Source organism: Triticum aestivum, chromosome 6A (assembly GCF_018294505.1).
Source record: "Triticum aestivum cultivar Chinese Spring chromosome 6A, IWGSC CS RefSeq v2.1, whole genome shotgun sequence".
In the NCBI taxonomy this organism is placed as follows: Eukaryota; Viridiplantae; Streptophyta; class Magnoliopsida; order Poales; family Poaceae; genus Triticum; species Triticum aestivum.
The window spans coordinates 393,449,783-393,472,912 of NC_057809.1; positions in this window are offsets into that span (position 1 = coordinate 393,449,783).

The window sequence follows — 23,130 nt, forward strand, 5'->3', positions numbered from 1 at the left end:
TTTCTGAAATTTTTAGTAACTTCAAATAAAAGTAAACCAAACTCAACAAAATTGATAGCAACTACTCCTACAAGTGCCTAGAGCCTATATCATGCATCAAAACTACTTGGAACCATATAAATTTGACATGCAAGCTCAAGAACATGGTCACCTAGGCAGCATAAATTTGCAATGAATAAAGCACTAGAACAAAAACTAATTGGACCAATGGAGGAGTCACATACCAAGGAACAATCTCCCCAAGCAGTTTTGTGAGAGGTGCTTTGAGCAAGGAGATCGAAAATCGCAGCAAAATGAGCTAGAACTCGTGCTTGAGCTGGATATTCGTGTTTGTGGGAGGAAGAAGGAGTGTGTGGGTGCAGGAATAAGTGGAGGGGAGCCACCATGGGCCCACGAGGCAGGGGCGCGCCCAGAGGGTAGGGCGCGCCCTCCACCCTCATGGCCAGGTGGATGCTCACCCTGCTGTGTTCTCAGTGCCAAATATTCTCAAATATTCCAAAAAAGATCATATTTAAATTTCAGGGCATTTGGAGAACTTTTATTTTCGGGGTATTTTATATTGCACGGATAATTCAGATAACAGACAGAAAAATACTATTTTTATTTTATTTAATATAAATAACAGAATCAAAAGGAGGGTACATAAGGTTGTGCCTTCTAGTTTCATCAATCTCATGCTCATCAAAAGGAATCCACTAACAAGGTTGATCAAGTCTTGTTAACGAACTCATTCCGAATAACATGGAACTGGAGAATTTTCGAATAACACTAGGTTACCTCAACGGGGATATGCACATCCCCAATAATAAGAATATCATATTTCTTTTTGACAGTAGGTAGAGGAAATTCAAAACCTCCAATAATAATCGATGGAATTTTTCCAATAGAGTTGATACTATGAACTTGAGGTTGTTTCCTCGGAAAGTGTACCATATGCTCATTACCATTAACATGAAAAGTGACATTGCCTTTAGCGCAATCAATAACAGCCCCTGCAGTATTCAAAAAAGGGTCTTCCAAGAATAATAGACATACTATCGTCCTCGGGAATATCAAGAATAACAAAGTCCATTAAAATAGTAACGTTTGCAACTACAACAGGCACATCCTCACAAATACCGACATGTATAGAAGTTGATTTATCAGCCATTTGCAAAGATATTTCAATAGGTGTCAACTTATTCAAATCAAGTCTATGATATAAAGAGAGGCATAACACTAACACCGGCTCCAAGATCACATAAAGCAGTTTTAACATAATTTCTTTTAATGGAGCATGGTATAGTCGGTACTCTGGGATCTCAAAGTTTCTTTGGTATTCCACCTTTAAAAGTATAATTAGCAAGCATGGTGGAAATTTCAGCTTCCGGTATCTTTCTTTTATTGGTGGCAATTTCTTTCATGTACTTAGCACAAGGATTCATTTTGAGCCTATCAGTTAATCGCATACGCAAAAAGATAGGTCTAATCATTTCAGCAAAGCACTCAAAATCCTCATCATCCTTTTTCTTGGATGGGTTGGGAGGAAAATGCATGGGTTTTTGAACCCATGGTTCTCTTTCTTTACCATGTTTCCTAGCAACAAAGTATTTCTTATCATAATGTTGATTCTTTGATTGTGGGTTATCAAGATCAACAGCAGGTTCAATTTCTATATCATTATCATTGCTAGGTTGAGCATCAACATTAACATTAACATTATCAGTAGTTTCAGGTTCATTACCAGATTGTGTTTCAGCATCAGAAATAGAAATATCATTTGGATTCTCAGGTGTATCAATAACAAGTTCACTAGAAGCATGCAAAGTCCAATCCTTTTTCTTCTTCTTCCTTTTAGAAGGACTAGGTGCATCTATATTATTTCTCTCAGAATCTTGCTCAATTTTCTTGGGATGGCCTTCAGGATACAGAGGTTCCTGAGTCATTCTACCAGTTCTAGTAGCCACTCTAACAACATAATCATTATTCTTACTATTCAATTCATTGAGCAAATCATTTTGAGCATTAAGTACTTGTTCTACTTGAGTGGTAACCATAGAAGCATGTTTACTAATAAGTTTAAGTTCACCTTTGACATTAGCCATATAATCACCCAAGTGTTCAAGCATATTTGAATTGTGTTTCAATTGTCTACCAAAATAAGCATTAAAGTCTTCTTGCTTAACCATAAATTTATCAAACTCATCTGAGCATGGGCTAGCAAACTTAGTAAATGGGATTTCAGCTTTATCATATCTATAGAGAGAATTTACCTTTATTACCTGTGTCGGGTTATCAAGACCATGAGTTTCTTCAATAGGTAATGGATTAAGATCATATGTTTCTTCAACAGGCGGTAAATTAAGACCGTGTATTTCTTCAATAGGAAGTAAATTCTTAACATCTTCAGCTTTAATACCTTTTTCTTTCATAGATTTCTTTGCCTCTTGCATATCTTCAGGACTGAGAAATAGAACACCTCTTTTCTTCGGAGTTGGTTTAGGAATAGGCTCAGGAAGTGTCCAATTATTTTCATTTGTCAACATATTATTCAATAGAATTTCAGCTTCATCCGGTGTTCTTTCCCTGAAAACAGAACCAGCACAACTATCCAGGTAATCTCTACAAGCATCGGTTAGTCCATTATAAAAGATATCAAGTATTTCATTTTTCTTAAGAGGATGATCAGGCAAAGCATTAAGTAACTTGAGAAGCCTCCCCCAAGCTTGTGGGAGACTCTCTTCTTCAATTTGCACAAAATTATATATATCCCTTAAGGCAGCTTGTTTCTTATGAGCAGGGAAATATTTAGCAGAGAAGTAATAAATCATATCCTGGGGACTACGCACACAACCAGGATCAAGAGAATTAAACCATATCTTAGCATCACCCTTTAATGAGAACGGGAATATTTTAAGGATATAAAAGTAACGAGTTCTCTCATCATTAGTGAATAGGGTGGCTATATCATTTAATTTAGTAAGATGTGCCACAACAGTTTCAGATTCATAGCCATGAAAAGGATCAGATTCAACCAAAGTAATTATATCAGGATCAACAGAGAATTCATAATCCTTATCAGTAACACAGATAGGTGAAGTAGCAAAAGCAGGGTCAGGTTTCATTCTAGCATTAAGAGATTGCTGCTTCCATTTAGCTAATAACCTCTTGAGCTCGTATCTATCTTTGCAAGCTAAAATAGCTAAAGCAGCTTCCTTTTTCAAAAACATAACCCTCAGGAATAACAGGTGATTCATATTTATTAGGGGAAGAGTCTTCATCATCACTTTCATCAATATTATCAGTTTCAATAATTTCATTCTCTCTAACCCTAGCAAGTTGTTCATCAAGAAATTCACCAAGTGGCACAGTAGTATCAAGCATAGAAGTAGTTTCATCATAAGTATCATGCATAGCAGAAGTGGCATCATCAATAACATGCGACATATCAGAACGAATAGCAGAAGCAGGTTTAGGTGTCGCAAGCTTACTCAAAACAGAAGGTGAATCAAGTGCAGAGCTAGATGGCAGTTCCTTACCTCCCCTCGTAGTTGAGGGATAAATCTTGGTTTTTGGATCTCTCAAGTTCTTCATAATGATAAGCAGATATAAATCCCAAGTGACTCAAAGAATAGAGCTATGCTCCCCGGCAACGGCGCCAGAAAATAGTCTTGATAACCCACAAGTATAGGGGATCACAACAGTTTTCGAGGGTAGAGTATTCAACCCAAATTTATTGATTCGACACAAGGGGAGCCAAAGAGTATTCTCAAGTATTAGCAGCTGAGTTGTCAATTCAACCACACCTGGAAATTTAATATCTACAGCAAAGTGTTTAGTAGCAAAGTAATATGATAGTAGTGGTAACGGTAGCAAAAGGTAATGATAGCAAAAGTGGTGTTTTTGGTATTTTGTAGTGATGATAGCAATAGCAATGGAAAAGTAAATAAGCGAAGAACAATATATGGAAAGCTCGTAGGCAATGGATCGGTGATAGAGAATTATGCCGGATGTGGTTCATCGTGTAACAGCCATAACCTAGGGTGACACAGAACTAGCTCCAATTCATCAATGTAATGTAGGCATGTATTCCGAATATAGTCATACGTGCTTATGGAAAAGAACTTGCATGACATCTTTTGCCCTACCCTCCCGTGGCAGCGGGGTCCTAGCGGAAACTAAGGGATATTAAGGCCTCCTTTTAATAGAGTACCGAACCAAAGCATTAACACATAGTGAATACATGAACTCATCAAACTACGTTCATCACCGGTAAGTATCCCGATTATTGTCACTTAGGGGTTAATGCATCATAACACATAATAGGTGACCATAGACTTGCAAGATAGGATGAAGAACTCTCATATATTGATGAAAACATAATAGGTTCAGATCTGAAATCATGGCACTCGGGCCCTAGTGACAAGCATTAAGCATAGAAAAGTCATAGCAACATCAATCTCAAAACATAGTGGATACTAGGGATCAAACCCTAACAAGACTAACTCGATTACATGATAAATCTCATCCAACCCGTCATCGTCCAGCAAGCCTACGATGGAATTACTCACGCACGGCGGTGAGCATCATGAAATTGGTGATGGAGGAAGGTTGATGATGACGATGGCAATGGATTCCCCTCTCTGGAGCCCCGAACAGACTCCAGATCAGCCCTCCCGAGAGGTTTTAGGGCTTGGCGGCGGCTCCGTATCGTAAAACGTGATGAATCCTTCTCTCTGATTTTTTTCTCCCCGAAAGCAAATATATAGAGTTGGAGTTGAGGTCGAAGGAGCTCCAGGGGGCCCACAAGGTAGGGGGCACGCCCTAGGGGGGTAGGCGCCCCCCCCCACCCTCGTGGCTAGGGTGTGGGCCCCCTGGTCTTCATCTTTTGCAAGGATTTTTTATTATTTCCGAAAAGATGTTCCGTGAAGTTTCAGGTCATTCCGAGAACTTTTGTTCCTGCACATAAATAACACCATTACAATTCTGCTGAAAATAGCGTCAGTCCGTGTTAGTTCCATTCAAATCATGCAAGTTAGAGTCCAAAACAAGGGCAAAAGTGTTTGGAAAAGTAGATACGATGGAGACGTATCACATAGCCCCGCGGTCACCACCGACATTGCGCGCTCTGGTCGTCTACTTAGTGCCAAACCATGTCAACAGTGGAGTCCTTCCAAGGCTCATTAAAGATGAGGCGATGGCACGAGTAAAAGTGTAGTGAGCAGAGGGAACCAAGCTCGACAAGTTTTTTGTTGCAAACTTGGCCACATCTTGGTGATCAAACTAGAGGGATTAAGGACTAAGAATGATGTCTGGGAGGTTTAGGATAGAAAGGACTACGGTCCTGGGAAGTTGGAAGGGATTTGGGCAAGTATTTAGCATAGCTGCAGTGCAACTAGGAAATATGGCCCAGAAAACAAATGAGGAAGAAACACTCACTAGGAGTGTTGGATTGGGCTCAAACTTGTCAAAGCTTCCTGATTTGGTCATATTTATATGCTGCAAAAAGATCATACCAAATGGAGTTTCCAAATTGGTACTTGTTTCACAAGCATCACATCCAACCAGAAACTTTGGAAAAATCCAGGAAAATATTGGCTAAATTAAATGAGCCAAAATTTGTTGGAGATAGGTTATATGGATAGGAGAAGGCCTGGGAATATTTCCAGCCATAATGGAGCAAGATAAAATATACTTGCTTCACAAACTGAAAATTTAGGCAGAATCAAAGAATTGCTCCTGTGCTCACATAGTTCAATGGAATGAACTGAATTTAGGTGGAGGCTAACGATTTGAGATACTGGAGAAGATGGAAAAGTTTCATCCCATTTGGAAACTCTATGAAGGTACTTTCTTCACAAGCATGTGATCTGGTCAGAAACTTTGAAAAAAATGCACAGGGAGCTAGGATGAATGGATTGAGCTCATATTTGGTATCCATGGGTGATTTATCAAGGTTAGTCACCCTGTCAAATTGCATCTCAACTGGAATTAGTAATAAAGCACTTCCTTTGCAAAAATTTCAGAGATGGTAGAAACTTGCATTGGATCATGTGCTCAAATTATGATCTTTGGAGTATGGGTTTGGATGTAAATGATTAAGATATAGCAATTACAAAGTCCACAAATTATTTGGGAATTTGCCTTGCTATAAAAATAGTAGCTCCTTTGGAAAATGGCAGAAATGCAATATTGGCTTAAAATAGGAAAAGACAATTTTCCTTATTTAATTATGGCCATTATATTTGCCAGAGCTAGGATTAGGCATAAATATCAACTCCACCAATTCTCATGAATTTAGGAGAGGACTAGATATGCCTTTGGATTTTATTCCTCAGAAAGGCAAGAAAAGGAATAAATCACAATTCAAAAATATTGCATAAGACTTAGCAATATTTTTGCATATCAAAGGATTAGAAGGATAGGAGGGTCTCTGGGAACAGATGGGATGATCAACAGATCAAGGAAAATGATGGCTCCTTTGTAATCACAAAGGCCACATTCAAATTCCAAGAATTGGAATTAGGGTTTGAGAGGATTTGAGATGATTCAAAAGAGGTCTTTCCCACTGACAAATACATGGGCAAGGTTTTGAAAGGTTGGAAATGACAAGAATTCTCAAAGTCATCCAACAAACTCAGGAGAAAGATTTTGAAAATGAGTGCTAGGAAGGAATAATAGCTAAAAGTTGATAACCCAATTTTGGGGCTGTTACAGCTTATGATCCCACATGTAATTATTATGAGAGAGGAAAATATGATTGTAGAAATTTTCATGTTACTAAATTACCTCTCGTTATGTTGAGATTGCTATTATTTCTTTTCGCTTCCTTGCATATGCTAGTTTTTGCTTGCTATGATAATTTGTTTGCCTATAAGATGCCTATGCATAGGAATTATGTTAGACTTAGGTGTGTTTGTCATGTGTTTTACGATGCTCTCTTTTGTGCTTCAATTCTTGTCTTTCATGTGAGCATCATTGAAATTATCAATGCCTAGCTAGGGGCGTTAAACGGTAGCGCTTGTTGGGGGGCAACCCAATTTTATTTTTGTTTCCTGTTTTTTTCCTGTTTAGTAATAAATAATTCGTCTATCTTCTATTTAGATGAGGTTTTATGTTTCTAGTTAGTGTTTGTGCCAAGTAGAACCTTTGGGAAGACTTGGGGGAAGTCTTTGCGATCTTGCTGTAAAAAACAGAAACTTTAGCGATCACGAGATTAATTGCCCTTTTTTAATGGAGAGTGCGATTAGGTTGATTATTTTTGCAGATGATTAATTGACAAATTCCTCACGTCCACCAATTTATTTCATAATTTTTGGGGTTTCAGAAGTATTCGAAACCTACAGATTACTACAGACTGTTCTGTTTTTGACAGATTCTGATTTTCGTGTGTTGTTTGCTTATTTTGATGAATATATGGCTAGTATCGGGGGGTATGAACCATAGAGAAGTTAGAATATATTAGGTTTAACACCAATATAAATAAAGAATGAGTTCATTACAGTACCTTGAAGTGGTGGTTTGTTTTCTTATACTAACGGAGCTCATGAAATTTTCTGTTGAGTTTTGTGTTGTGAAGTTTTCAAGTTTTGGGTAAAGATTTGATGGATTTTGGAATAAGGAGTGGCAAGAGCCTAAGCTTTTGTATTCCCATGGAACCCAAGGTAAAATTCAAGGACAACCAAAAGCCTAAGCTTGGGGATGCCCCGGAAGTCATCCCCTCTTTCGTCTTCGTCCATCTGTAACTTTACTTGAGGCTATTTTTTTATTCACCACATGATATGTGTTTTGCTTGGAGAATCTTGTATGATTTGAGTCTTTGCGTATTAGTTTACCACAATCATCCTTGATGTACACACCTTTTGGAGAGACACACATGAATCGGAATTTAGTAGAATATTCTATGTGCTTCACTTATATCTTTTGAGCTACATAATTTTGCTCTAGTGCTTCACTTATATCTTTTTAAGAGCACGGTGGTGGTTTTATTTTATAGAAATTATTGATCTCTCATGCTTCACTTATATTATTTTTAGAGTCTTATAGAACATAATGGTAATTTGCTTTGGCTATAGAATTAGTCCTAATGTGATGAACATCCAAGTTGGGTATAATAAAAACTATCATATAAAGTGCATCGAATGCTATGAGAAGTTTGATCCTTTATGATTGTTTTGAGATATTAAGATGGTGATATTAGAGTCATGCTAGTTGAGTAGTTGTGAATTTGAGAAATACTTGTTCTAAAGTTTGTGGTTCACGTAGCATGCACGTATGGTGAACTGTTATGCGATGGTCTTTTCCTACCAATCTATCCCCCTAGGAGCATGCGCATAGTACTTCGTTTCGATAATTAATAGATTTTTGCGATAAGTATGTGAGTTCTTTATGACTAATGTTGAGTCCATGGATTATACGCACTCTCACCCTTCCACCATTGCTAGCCTCTCTAATACCGCACACCTTTCGCCGGTATCATACACCCACCATATACCTTCCTCAAAACAGCCACCATACCTACCTATTATGGCATTTCCATAGACATTCCTAGATATATTGCCATGCAACTTACTACCGTTCCGTTTGTTATGACACGTTATATCATTGTCATATTGCTTTGCATGATCATGTAGTTGACATCGTATTTGTGGCAAAGCCACCTTTATAATTCTTTCATACATGTCACTCTTGATTCATTGCACATCTGGGTACACCGCCAGAGGCATTAACATAGAGTCATATTTTGTTCTAGTATCGAGTTGTAATTTTTGAGTTGTAACTAAATAAAAGTGTGATGATCATCATTATTAGAGCATTGTCCCAAGTGAGGAAAGGATGATGGAGACTATGATTCCCCCACAAGTCAGGATGATACTCTGGACGAAAAGAAAAAAAGAAAGAAAGGCCATAAAAAGGAAAAGGCCCAAATAAAAAAATAAAAAAAGAGAAATGAGAGAAAAAGAGAGAAGGGACAATGTTACTATACTTTTACCACACTTGTGCTTCAAAGTAGCACTATGATCTTCATGATAGAGAGTCTCCTATGTTGTCACTTTCATATGCTAGTGGGAATTTTACATTATAGAACTTGGCTTGTATATTCCAATGATGGGCTTCCTCAAAATGCCCTAGGTCTTCGTGAGCAAGCGAGTTGGATGCACACCCACTTAGTTTCTTTTGTTGAGCTTTCATACACTTATAACTCTAGTGCATCCGTTGCATGGCAATCCCTACTCACTCACATTGATATCTATTGATGGGCATCTCCATAGCCCGTTGATACGCCTAGTTGATGTGAGACTATCTTCTCCTTTTTTGTCTTCTCCACAACCACCATTCTATTCCACATATAGTGCTATGTCCATGGCTCATGCTCATATATTGCGTGAAGATTGAAAAAGTTTGAGAACATCAAAAGTATGAAACAATTGCTTGGCTTGTCATCGGGGTTGTGCATGATTAAATACTTTGTGTGATGAAGATAGAGCATAGCCAGACTATATGATTTTGTAGAGATGACTTTCTTTGGCCATGTTATTTTGAGAAGACATGATTGCTTTGTTAGTATGCTTGAAGTATTATTTTTATGCCAATATTAAACTTTTGTCTTGAATCTTTCGGATCTGAATATTCATGCCACAATAAATAAAATTACATTGTGTATTATGCTAGGTAGCATTCCACATCAAAAATTCTGTTTTTATCATTTACCTACTCGAGGACGAGCAGGAATTAAGCTTGGGGATGCTTGATACGTCTCCAACATATCTATAATTTTTGATTGCTTCATGTTTAATGGGCTTTGTTATGCACTTTTATATTATGTTTGGGACTAACCTACTAACCAAAGGCCCACTGCAAATTGTTGTTTTTTTGCCTATTTTAGTGTTTCGCAGAAAAGGAATACCAAACGGAATCCAAACGGAATGAAACCTTCGGGAGAGTTATTTTTGGAACAAACGCACTCCAGGAGACTTGGAGTGGACGTCAAGCAAGCAACGAGGCCGCCACGAGGTAGGAGGGCGCACCCAGGGGGTAGGCGCGCCCCCACCCTCGTGGGCCCCTCTGGTTCCACCGACCTACTTCTTTCTCCTATATATACTCATATACCCCGAAAACATCCGAGAGCACCATGAAACCCTATTTCCACCGCCGCAACCTTCTGTACCCGTGAGATCCCATCTTGGGGCCTTTTCCGGCGCTCCACCAGAGGGGGAATCGATCACGGAGGGCTTCTACATCAACACCATAGCCTCTCCGATGATGTGTGAGTAGTTTACCACAGACCTTCGGGTCCATAGTTATTAGCTAGATGGCTTCTCTCTCTTTGGATCTCAATACAAAGTTCTCCTCGATTCACTTGGAGATCTATTTGATGTAATTCTTATTGTGGTGTGTTTGTCAAGATCCGATGAATTGTGGGTTTATGATCAAGACTATCTATGAACAATATTTGATTCTTCTCTGAATTGTTTTATGCATGATTTAATATCTTTGCAAGTCTCTTCGAATTATCAGTTTGGTTTGGCCTACTAGATTGATCTTTCTTGCAATGGGATAAGTGCTTAGCTTTGGGTTCAATCTTGCGTGTCCTTTCCCAGCGACAGCAGGGGCAGCAAGGCACGTATTGTATTGTTGCCAATCGAGGATAAAAAGATGGGGTTTATATTATATTGCTTGAGTTTATCCCTCTACATCATGTCATCTTGCCTAATGCGTTGCTCTGTTCTTATGAACTTAATACTCTAGATGCATGCTGGATAGTGGTCGATGTGTGGAGTAATAGTAGTAGATGCGGAATTGTTTTGGTCTACTTGTCGCGGACATGATGCCTATATACATGATCAGGCCTAGGTGTTCTCATAACTATGCACTTTTCTATCAATTGCTCGACATTAATTTATTCACCCACCGTAGAATTTGCTATCTTGAGAGAAACCACTAGTGAAACCTATGGCCCCCGGGACTATCTTCCATCATATTATTTCCTATCTACTTGCTATTTCTACCGCCTTTTATTTTGCAATCTTTATTTTCCAATCTATACAACAAAAATACCAAAAATATTTATCTTATTATCTTTATCAGATCTCACTTTTGCAAGTGGTCGTGAAGGGATTGACAACCCCTTTATCGCGTTGGTTGCAAGGTTCTTATTTGTTTGTGCAGGTATGAGGGACTTGCGTGTAGTATCCTACTGGATTGATACCTTGGTTTTCAAAAACTGAGGGAAATACTTACGCTACTTTGCTGCATCACCCTTTCCTCTTCAAGGGAAAACCAACACATGATCAAGAGGTAGCAAGTACCGAGGGTTACCGGAACCCCCCCCCCCCCCCCGGGGGGGGAGTTAATGGGACAACATGGGCCTTAGTGGAGAAGAGAGAGGGCCGGCAAGGAGGTGCCCGCCTTGCCAATCTGAATTGGAAAAGGGATGGGGGCGGCGCCCCCCCTTCCTTCTCCTACTCCTTCTCTCTTTCCCCCTTTTTGCTACTTCGAAAAAGGAAAAAGGAGAGGGAATCCTACTAGGACTAGGGAGTCCTAGTAGGACTCCCCACACCTGGCGCGCCTGGCCACCAGCCTCCTCCTCCTTTATATACGTGGGAGGGGGCACCCCAAAGGCACACCAAGTCTTCTCTTATTCGTGTGCGGTGCCCCCCTCCACAGTTACACACCTCGGTCATATTGTTGTTGTGCTTAGGGGAAGCCCTGCGCCGGTAACTTCATCATCACCGTCAACATGTCGTCGTGCTGACGAAACTCTCCCTCGTCCTCAACTAGATCAAGAGCTCGAGGGACATCATCGTGCTGAACGTGTGCTGAACACGGAGGTGCCGTACGTGGTGATAGGATCGGTTGGATCACGAAGACGTTCGACTACATCAACTGCGTTACTAAACGCTTACGCTTTCGGTCTATGAGGGTACGTGGACACACTCTCCCCTCTTGTTGCTATGCATCTCCAAGATAGATCTTGCGTGATCGTAGGATTTTTTTTTTGAAATATTGTGTTCCCCAATAGTGGTATCAGAGCCAGGTCTATGCATAGATGTTATATGCACGAGTAGAACACAAAGTGTTGTGGGCGATAATAGTCATACTACTTACCACCAACGTCTTACTTTGATTCGGAGGTATTGTTGGATGAAGCGGCCCAGACCGACATTACATGGCCACATTCATGAGACTGGTTCAACTGACGTGCTTCGCACACAGGTGGCTGGCGGGTGTCTATTTCTCCAGCTTTAGTTGAATCGAGTTTGACTACGGCCGGTCCTTGTTGAAGGTTAAAACAGCACACTTGACGAAAAATCTTTGTGGTTTTGATGCGTAGGTAAGAATGGTTCTTGCTAGAAGCTCGTAGCAGCCACGTAAAAATTGCAACAACAAAGTAGATGACATCTAACTTGTTTTTGCAGGGCATGTTTGATGTGATATGGTCAAGACATGATGTGATATAATATGTTGTATGAGATGATCATGTTTTGTTGAAGTTATCGGCAACGGTTAGGAGCCTTATGGTTGTCTCTTTATTGCATAAGATGCAAGTGCCATATAATTGCTTTACTTTATCGCTATTCAATAGCAATAGTTGCAAAAGCAATAGTTAGCGAGACGACCATGTGACGACACGTTGATAGAGATCATAGTGTCATGCCGGTGACGATGGAGATCATGATGGTACTTTGGAGATGGAGATCAAAGGCACAAGATGATAATGGCCATATCATGTCACATATTTTGATTGCATGTGATGTTTATATTGTATGCATCTTATTTTGCTTAGTACGATGGTAGCATTATGAGATGATCCCTTACTAAAATTTCAAGGTATAAGTGTTCTCCTTGAATATGCACCATTGTGACATTTCGTTGTGCCGAGACACCACGTGATGATCGGGTGTGATAAGCTCTACGTTCACATACAACGGGTGCAAGCCAGTTTTGCGCATGCAGAATACTCGGGTTAAACTTGACGAGCCTAGCATATGTAGATATGGCCTCGGAACACTGAAGACCGAAAGGTCGAACGTGAATCATATAGTAGATATGATCAACATAGAGATGTTCACCATTGAAGACTACTCCATCTCACGTGATGATCAGACATGGTTTAGTTGCTATGGATCACGTGATCATTTAGATGACTCGGGGGATGTCTATCTAAGTGGGAGTTCCTAAGTAACATGGTTAATTGAACTTAATTTATCATGAACTTAGTCCTGATAGTTTTTGCATATCTATGTTGCAGATCAGTAGCTCGTGTTGTAGCTCCCTTATGTTTTTGATATGTTCCTACAGAAAACTAAGTTGAAAGATGATAGTAGCAGTGATGCGGACTGGGTTCGTGATCTGAGGATTATCCTTGTTGCTGCACAGAAGAATTATGTCCTTGATGCACCGCTAGGTGACAGACCTATTGCAGGAGAAGATGCAGACGTTATGAACATTTAACAAGCTCGGTATGATGACTACTTGATAGTTTAGTGCACCCATGCTTTACGGCTTAGAACCGGGACTTCAAAAACATTTTGAATGCCACAGAGCATATGAGATGTTTCAAGAGTTGAAATTGGTATTTTACACTCATGCCCATGTCGAGAGGTATGAGACCTTTGACAAGTACTTTGCCTACAAGATGGAGGAGAATGGCTTAGCCAGTGAGCACGTACTCAAAATGTCTGGGTAGTACAATCGCTTGAATCAAGTGGGAGTTAATCTTCAAGATAAGATAGTGATTAACAGAGTCTCTAGTCACTATCACCAAGCTACTAGAACTTCGTGATGAACTATAATATGCAAGGGATGACGAAAATGATTCCCGAGCTCTTCGCGATGCTAAAATTGGAGAAGGTAGAAATCAAGAAAGAGCATCAAGTGTTGATGGTTAACAAGACCACTAATTTCAAGATAGGGGGCAAAGGAAGAAGGGGAACTTCAAGAATAATAGCGAGCAAGTTGCTGCTCCTGAGAAGAAGCCCAAGTCTGGACCTAAGCCTGAAACTAAGTGCTTATACTGCAAAGGAAATGGTCACTAGAAGCGAAACTACCCCAAACATTTGGCGGATAAGAAGGATGACAAAGTGAAAAAAGGTATATTTGATATACAGATTATTGATGTGTACTTTACTAGTGTTCATAGTAAACCCTAGGTATTTGATACTGGTTCAGTTGCTATGATTAGTAACTCGAAACAGGATTTACAAAATGAACAGAGCCTAGTTGAGGGAAAGTGACGATGTGTGTTGGAAGAGATTCGAAGGTTGATAAGATCACCATCGCGTACTCCCTCTACCTTCGGAGTGTTGAACCTAAATAAATGTTATTTGCTGTTTGCATTGAGCATGAATATGATTGGATCATGTTTATTACAATACGGTTATTCATTTAAGTCAGTGTTATTTAAATGAATAATACCTTCTATGGTCATACACCCAATATAAATGGTTTATTGAATCTTGATCGTAGTGATACACATATTCATAATATTGAAGCCAAAAGATGCAAAGTTAATAATGATAGTGCAACTTATTTGTGGCACCACCGTTTAGATCATATTGGCATAAAGCGCATGAAGAAACTCCATGCTAATGGGATTTTGGAATCACTTGATTATGAATCACTTGATACTTGCGAACCATGCCTCATGGGCAAGCTGACTAAAACTCCATTCTTCAGAACAATGGAGCGAGCCACTGACTTATTGGAAATAATACATACTGATGTATGCGGTCCGATGAGTGTTGAGGCTCATGGCAGGTATCGTTGTTTTCTGACCTGACAGATGATTTGAGCAGATATGGGTATATCTACTTAATGAAACACAAGTCTGAAACATTTGAGAACTTCAACGAATTTCAGAGTGAAGTGGAAAATCGTCGTAACAAGGAAAATAAAGTTTATATGATCTGATCACGGAGGCAAATATTTGAGTTGCGAGTTTGGTCTTCATTTGAAACAATGTGGAATAGTTTCGCAATTCATGCCACCTGGAACACCACAGCGTAATGGTGCGTCCGAATGTCATAACCGTACTTTATTAGATATGGTGCGATCTATGATGTCTCTTACCGATTTACCACTATTGTTTTGGGGTTATGCATTAGAGACAGTTGCATTCACGTTTAATAGTGCACCGTCTATATCCGTTGAGACGACACCATATGAACTATGGTTTGGCAAGATACCAAAGCTATCGTTTCTTAAAGTCTGGTGTTGCGATGCTTATGTGAAAATGTTTCAGCCTAGTAAGCTCGAACCCAAATCGAAGAAGTGTGTCTTCATAGGATACCCAAAAGAAACTGTTGGGGTACCTTCTATCACAGATCCGAAGGCAAGATCTTTGTTGCTAAGAATGGATCCTTTCCAGAGAAGGAGTTTCTCTTGAAAGAAGTGAGTGGGAGGAAAGTAGAAACTTGATGATGTAATTGTACCTTCTCCCGAATTAGAAAGTAGTTCATCACAGAAATTAGTTCCAGTGATGCCTACACAAATTAGTGAGGACATTAATGATGATGATCATGAAACTTTAGATCAATTTACTATCGAACCTTATAGGCCAAACAGATTACGTTCCGCACCGGAGGGGTATGGCAATCATGTTCTGGAAATCATGTTACTAGACCATGATGAACCTATGAACTATGAGGAAGCAATGATGAGCCCGGATTCTGCGAAATGGCTTGAGGCCATGAAATCCAAGATGGGATCCATGTATGAGAACAAAGTGTGGACTTCGGTTGACTTGCCCGATGATCGGTGAGCCATAGAGAATAAATGGATCTTCAAGAGGAAGATGGACGCTGATGGTAGTGTTACTATTTACAAAGCTCGACTTGTCGCAAAAGGTTTTCGACAAGTTCAAGGTGTTGACTACGATGAGATTTTCTCACCCGTAGCGATGCTTAAGTCTATCTGAATCATGTTAGCAACTGCCACATTTTATGAAATCTGGCAAATGGATGTCAAAATTGCATTCCTTAATGGATTTCTTAAAGAAGAATTGTATATGATGCAACTAGAAGGTTTTGTCGATCCTAAAGGTGCTAACAAAGTGTGGAAACCCCAGCGATCCATCTATGGACTGGTGCAAGCATCTCGGAGTTGGAATATACGCTTTTATAAGGTGATCAAAGCATATGGTTTTATACAGACTTATTGTGAATCCTGTATTTACAAGAAAGTGAATGGGAGCACTACAACCTTTCTAATAAGTATATGTGAATGACATATTGTTGATAGGAAATGATGTAGAATTTTCTGGAAAGCATAAAGGAGTGCTTGAAAGGAGTTTTTCAAAGAAAGACCTCGGTGAAGCTGCTTACATATTGAGCATCAAGATCTATAGAGATAGATCAAGACGCTTGATAAGTTTCTTCAATGAGTACATACCTTGACAAGACTTTGAAGTAGTTCAAAATGGAACAGTCAAAGAAGGAGTTTTTGCCTGTGTTGCAAGGTGTGAAGTTAAGTAAAGACTCAAAATCCAACCACGGCAAAAAATAGAAAGAGAATGAAAAGTCATTCCTTATGCCTCAGTCTTAGGTTCTATAAAGTATGTTATGATGTGTACCAGACCTATTGTGTACCTCACCATGAGTTTGGCAAGAGGGTACAATAGTGATCCAGGAGTGGATCACTAGACAATGGTCAAAGTTATCCTTAGTGGAATAAGGATATGTTTCTTGGTTATGGAGGTGACAAAAAGTTTGTCGTAAATGCATACGTCGATGCAAGCTTTGACACTGATACAGATGACTCTAAGTCTCAATATGGACACATATTGAAAGTGGGAGCAATTACCTAGAGTAGCTCCATGCAGAGCATTGTAGACATTGAAATTTGCAAAATACATACGGATCTGAATGTGGCAGACCCGTTGACTAAACTTCTCTCACAAGCAAAACATGATCACACCTTAGTACTCTTTGGGTATTAATCACATGGAAATGTGAACTAGATTATTAACTCTAGTAAACCCTTTGGGTGTTGGTCACACGGCGATGTGAACTATAGAGTGTTAAATCACATGCCGATGTGAACTATTGGTGTTAAATCACATGGCGATGTGAACTAGATTATGTTGGAAATATGCCCTAGAGGCAATAATAAATTAGTTATTATTATATTTCATTGTTCATAATAATCGTTTATTATCCATGCTAGAATTGTATTGATAGAAAACTCAGATACATGTGTGGATGCATAGACAACACCATGTCCCTAGTAAGCCTCTAGTTGACTAGCTTGTTGATCAATAGATGGTTACGGTTTCCTGACCATGGACATTGGATGTCGTTGATAACATGATCACATCATTAGGAGAATGATGTGATGGACAAGACCCAATCCTAAGCCTAGCACAAGATCGTGTAGTTCGTTTGCTAAAGCTTTTCTAATGTCAAGTATCATTTACTTAGACCATGAGATTGTGCAACTCCCGGATACCGTAGGAGTGCTTTGGGTGTGCCAAACGTCACAACGTAACTGGGTGGCTATAAAGGTACACTACAGGTATCTCCGAATGTGTCTGTTAGGTTGGCATGAATCGAGACTGGGATTTGTCACTCCGTGTAAACGGAGAGGTATCTCTGGGCCCACTCGGTAGGACATCATCATAATGTGCACAATGTGACCAAGGAGTTGATCACGGGATGATGTGTTACGGAACGAGTAAAGATACTTGCCGGTAACGAGATTGAACAAGGTATCGGGATACCGACGATTGAATCTCGGGCAAGTACAATACCGCTGGACAAAGGGAATTGTATACGGGATTGATTGAATCCTCGACATCGTGGTTCATCCAATGAGATCATCGTGGAACATGTGGGAGCTAACATGGGTATCCAGATCCCACTATTGGTTATTGGCAGGAGAGTTGTCTCGGTCATGTCTGCATGGTTCCCGAACCCGTAGGGTCTACACACTTAAGGTTCGGTGACGCTAGAGTTGTTATGGGAAATAGTATGTGGTTACCGAAGGTTGTTCGGAGTCCCGGATGAGATCCCGGACATGACGAGGAGCTCCGGAATGGTCTGGAGGTGAAGATCAGTATATTGGATGAAGGGTATTGGAGTCCGGGATTGTTCCTGGGGTACCAGGTGATGACCAGCGTGTCCGAAAGGGGTTTCGGAGGCCCCGACAAGCGTTGGGGGGCCTTATGGGCCAAGGGGAGAGGGAACATCAGCTCACTAAGGGGCTGAGCGCCCCTCCCACCCCATCTCACGTAACCAGGAGAGGTGGGGGCGCCACCCCTAGGGCAGCCGCCCCTCCCGGCTTGGGGGGCAAGTTTCCTAGGGGGTGGGGGCGCCCAAACCCATCTAGGGTTTCCCCTGTGGCCGCCGCCCCTCCCCTAGGGAACCCTAGGGCGCCTCCCCCTCCTCCCTTCCCCCTATATATAGTGAGGGAGACAGAGGGCAACCACACCCTTCCCCTGGCGCAGCCCTCTTCCTCCAACACCTCATCCTCCTCCGTAGTGCTTGGCGAAGCCCTGCCGGAGAACCACGAGCTCCATCACCACCACGCCGTCGTGCTGTCGGAGTTTTCCCTCAACTTCTCCTCTCACCTTGCTGGATCAAGAAGGAGGAGACGTCTCCCAACCGTACGTGTGTTGAACGTGGAGGTGCCGTCCGTTCGGCGCTAGGATCATCGGTGATTTGGATCACGACGAGTACGACTCCATCAACCCCGTTCACTTGAACGCTTCCGCTTAGCGATCTACAAGGGTATGTAGATGCACTCTCCTTCCCCTCGTTGCTAGATTACTCCATATATTGATCTTGGTGATGCGTAGAAAATTTTGAATTTCTGCTACGATCCCTAACAGTGGCATCATGAGCTAGGTCTATGCGTAGTTTCTATGCATGAGTAGAACACAAGTTGTTGTGGGTGTTGATTTTGTCAATTTGCTTGCCGTTACTAGTCTTATCTTGATTCGGCGGCATCGTGGGATGAAGCGGCCTGGACCGACCTTACACGTACTCTTACATGAGACTGGTTCCATCGACTGACATGCACTAGTTGCATAAGGTGGCTAGCGGGTGTCTGTCTCTCCCACTTTAGTCGGATCGGATTCGATGAAAAGGGTCCTTATGAAGGGTAAATAGAAATTGGCATATCACGTTGTGGTTTTCGCGTAGGTAAGAGACGTTCTTGCTAGAAACCTATAGCAGCCACGTAAAAACTTGCAACAACAATTAGAGGACGTCTAACTTGTTTTTGGAGCATATGCCTTGTGATGTGATATGGCCAAAAGGATGTGATGAATGATATATGTGATGTATGAGATTGATCATGTTCTTGTAATAGGAATCAAGACTTGCATGTCGATGAGTATGACAACCGACAGGAGCCATAGGAGTTTTCTTAATTTATTTATGACCTGCGTGTCAACATAAACGTCATGTAATTACTTTACTTCATTGCTAAAGCGTTAGCCATAGTAGTAGAAGTAATAGATGACGAGACAACTTCAAGAAGACACGATGATGGAGATCATGATGATGGAGATCATGGTGTCATGCCGGTGACAACGATGATCATGGAGCCCCGAAGATGGAGATCAAAAGGAGCAAAATGATATTGGCCATATCATGTCACTATTTGATTGCATGTGATGTTTATCATGTTTTACATCTTATTTGCTTAGAACGAAGGTAGCTTAAATAAGATGATCCCTCGCAATAATTTCAAGTAAAGTGTTCCCCCCTAACTGTGCACCGTTGCGAAGGTTCCTTGTTTCGAAGCACCACGTGATGATCGGGTGTGATAGATTCTAACATTCGAATACAACGGGTGTAAGCCAGATTTACACACGCAATACACTTAGGTTGACTTGACGAGCCTAGAATGTATAGACATGGCCTCGGAACACGGAAGACCGAAAGGTCGAACATGAGTCGTATAGAAGATACGATCAACATGAGATGTTCACCGTTGATGACTAGTCCGTCTCACGTGATGATCGGACACGGCCTAGTCGATTCGGATCATGTTTCACTTAGATGACTAGAGGGATGTCTATCTGAGTGGGAGTTCATTAAATAATTTGATTAGATGAACTCAATTATCATGAACATAGTCTAAATTGTCTTTGCAAATATGTTGTAGATAAATAGCTCACGTTGTAGCTCCCTGTTTCAATACGTTCCTAGAGAAATATTAAGCTGAAAGATATTGTAAGCAATGATGCGGACTAGGTCCGTAGTCCGAGGAGTGTCCTCACTGCTACACAGAAGGCTTACGTCTTTGATACACCACTCGATGTGCAAACCCCTACAACGTCGTTTGTGGATGTTGTGAACACCTGACAGACATATCCTGATGACTACTTGATAGTTTAGTGCACCATACTTTACGGCTTAGAATCGGGATTCCAATGACGTTTTGAACGCCATAGAACATATGAGATGTTCCAAGAGCTGAAATTTGGATTTCAGGCTCATGCCCGTGTTGAGAGGTATGAGACCTCTGACAAGTTCTTTTGCCAACAAGATGGAGGAGAATAGCTCAGCTAGTGAGCATGTGCTCAGAATGTCTGGGTGCTACAATCACTTAAATCAAGTGGGAGTTAAACTTCCAGATAAGATAGTGATTGATAGAGTTCTCTAGACACTATCACTAAGCTACTAGATCTTCGTGATGAACTATGACATGCAAGGGATGGAGTTGATCCCAGAGCTGTTCGCGGTGCTTAAGACCGCAAAAGGTAGAAATCAAGAAGGAGCATCAAGTGTTGATGGTTTAACAAGACCACTGGTTTCAAGAAGGGCAAGGGCTAGAAGGGAAACTTCATGGATGGCAAACCAGTTGCCGCTCCAGTGAAGAAACCCAAGGTTGAACCCAAACCCGAGACTAAGTGCTTCTATTGTAAGGGGAACGGTCACTGGTAGCGGAATTACCCCAAATGCATGGTAGATAAGAAGGCTGGCAACTTCGACAAAGTATATACATGTTATTAATGTGTACCTCACTAGTACTCCTGGTAGCACCTGGGTATTGGATACCGGTTCAGTTGCTATTAATGGTGACTTGAAGCAAAAGCTACGGACTAAACGGAGACTGGCTAAGGGCGAGGTGACGATGTGTGTTGGAAGTGTTTCCAAAGTTGATGAGATCACCATCGCACACTCCATCTGCCTTCGGGATTAGTATTGAACCTAGATAAATGTTATCAGGTGTCTACATTGAGCATGAATATGATTAGATCATGTTCATTGCAATACGGTTATTCATTTAAGTTAGGGAATAATGGTTATTCTGATTACATGAATAATACCTTTCATGGTCATGCACCCTACGTGAATGGTTCATTGAATCTCGGTCGTGGTAATACACATGTTCGCGCCAAAAGATGTAGAGTTAATAATGATAGTACCACTTTCTTGTGGCACTGCCGCTTAGGTCATATTGGCGTAAGATGCATGAAGAAACTCCATGTCGATGGATGTTTGGAGTCACTTGATTTTGAATCGCTTGACACATGCGAGCCATGCCTCATGGGCAGGATGACTAAGACCCCGTTATCAGGTACAATGAAACGGGCAAGTGACTTTTTGGAAATCATACATGCTGATGCGTGTGATCCAATGAGAATTGAAGCATGCGGTGGATATCGCTATTTTCTCATCTTCACTGACGATTTGAGTAGATATAGGTATGTTTACTTAATGAAGCACAAGTCTGAAACGTTTGAAAAGTTCAAGCGATTTCAGAGTGAAGTTAAGAATCATCATAACTAGAAGATCAAATTCATGTGATCTGATCAATGAGAATTTCTGAGTTATGAGTTTGGCAAACACTTAAGACATTGTGGAATTGTTTCACAGTTGAAGCCACCTGGAACACCACAGGGTAATGGTGTGTCCGGACGTCGTAATCAAACCTTATGAGATATGGTGCGATCTATGATGTCTCTTACCGATCTACCGTTTTCATTTTGAGGTTATGCGTTAAAGACAGCTGCATTCACTTTAGATAGGACACCATCTAAGTCCGTTGAGACAACATCGTGTGAACATTGGTTTGGCAAGAAATCAAAGTTGTCGTTTCGTAATGTTTGGGGCTGCGATGCTTAAGGCTTCAGCCGGAGAAGCTCGAACCCAAAGCGGACAAACACATCTTCATAGGATACCCAAAGGTGACAGTTGGGTATACCTTCTATCTCAGATCCGAGGGCAAATTGTTCGTCGCTAAGAACGGGTCCTTTCTCGAGAAGGAGTTTCTCTCGAAAGAATTGAGTGGGAGGAAGATAGAACTTGATGAGGTTGTTGAACCTTTATTTCAACCAGAGAGTGATGCAACACAGAAAGATGTTTTCTGTGGAGCCTACATCTGTTGAATAGGAAGTTAATGATAGTGATCATGAAGCTTCGGATCAAATTGCTATCGAACCCCGTAGGTCGACAAGGATATGTACTACTCCTGAGTGGTATGGTAATCCTGTCTTGGATATCATGTTGTTAGGGAACAATGAACCTACGAGCTATGGAGAAGCGATGGTGGGCCCATATTCTGACAAATGGTTAGAAGCCATGAAATCCGAGATAGGATCCATGTATCATAACAAAGTATGGACTTTGGTGGACTTGCCCGATGATCGGCAAGCCATTGAGATAAATGGATCTTTAAGAAGAAGACGGACATGGGCGGTAATGTTACCATCTATGAAGCTTGACTTGTGGGAAAGAATCTTTTCACAAGTTCAAGGAGTTGACTACGATGAGAATTTCTCACCCATAGCGATGCTTAAGTCCGTCGGAATCATGTTAGCATTAGTTGTATTTTTCGATTATGAAATCTGACAGATGGATGTCAAAACGAGTTTTCTTACCAGTTTTCGTAAGAAAGACTTGTATGTGATACAATCAAAGTTTTGTCGATCCTAAGGATGCTAAAAGGTATGCTGGCTCCAGCGATCCTTCTATGGACTAGAGCAAGCATCTCGGAGTCAGAATATATGCTTTGATGGAGTGATCAAAGCTTTTAGGTTTATACAATGTTTGCTAGAAACTTGTATTTACGAGAAAGTGAGTGGGAGCACTACAACATTTCTGATAAGTATATGTGGATGACATATTGTTGATCCGAAATAATGTAGAATTTCTGGAAAGCATAAACGGTTGTTTGAAGAGTGTTTTTCAAAGGAAG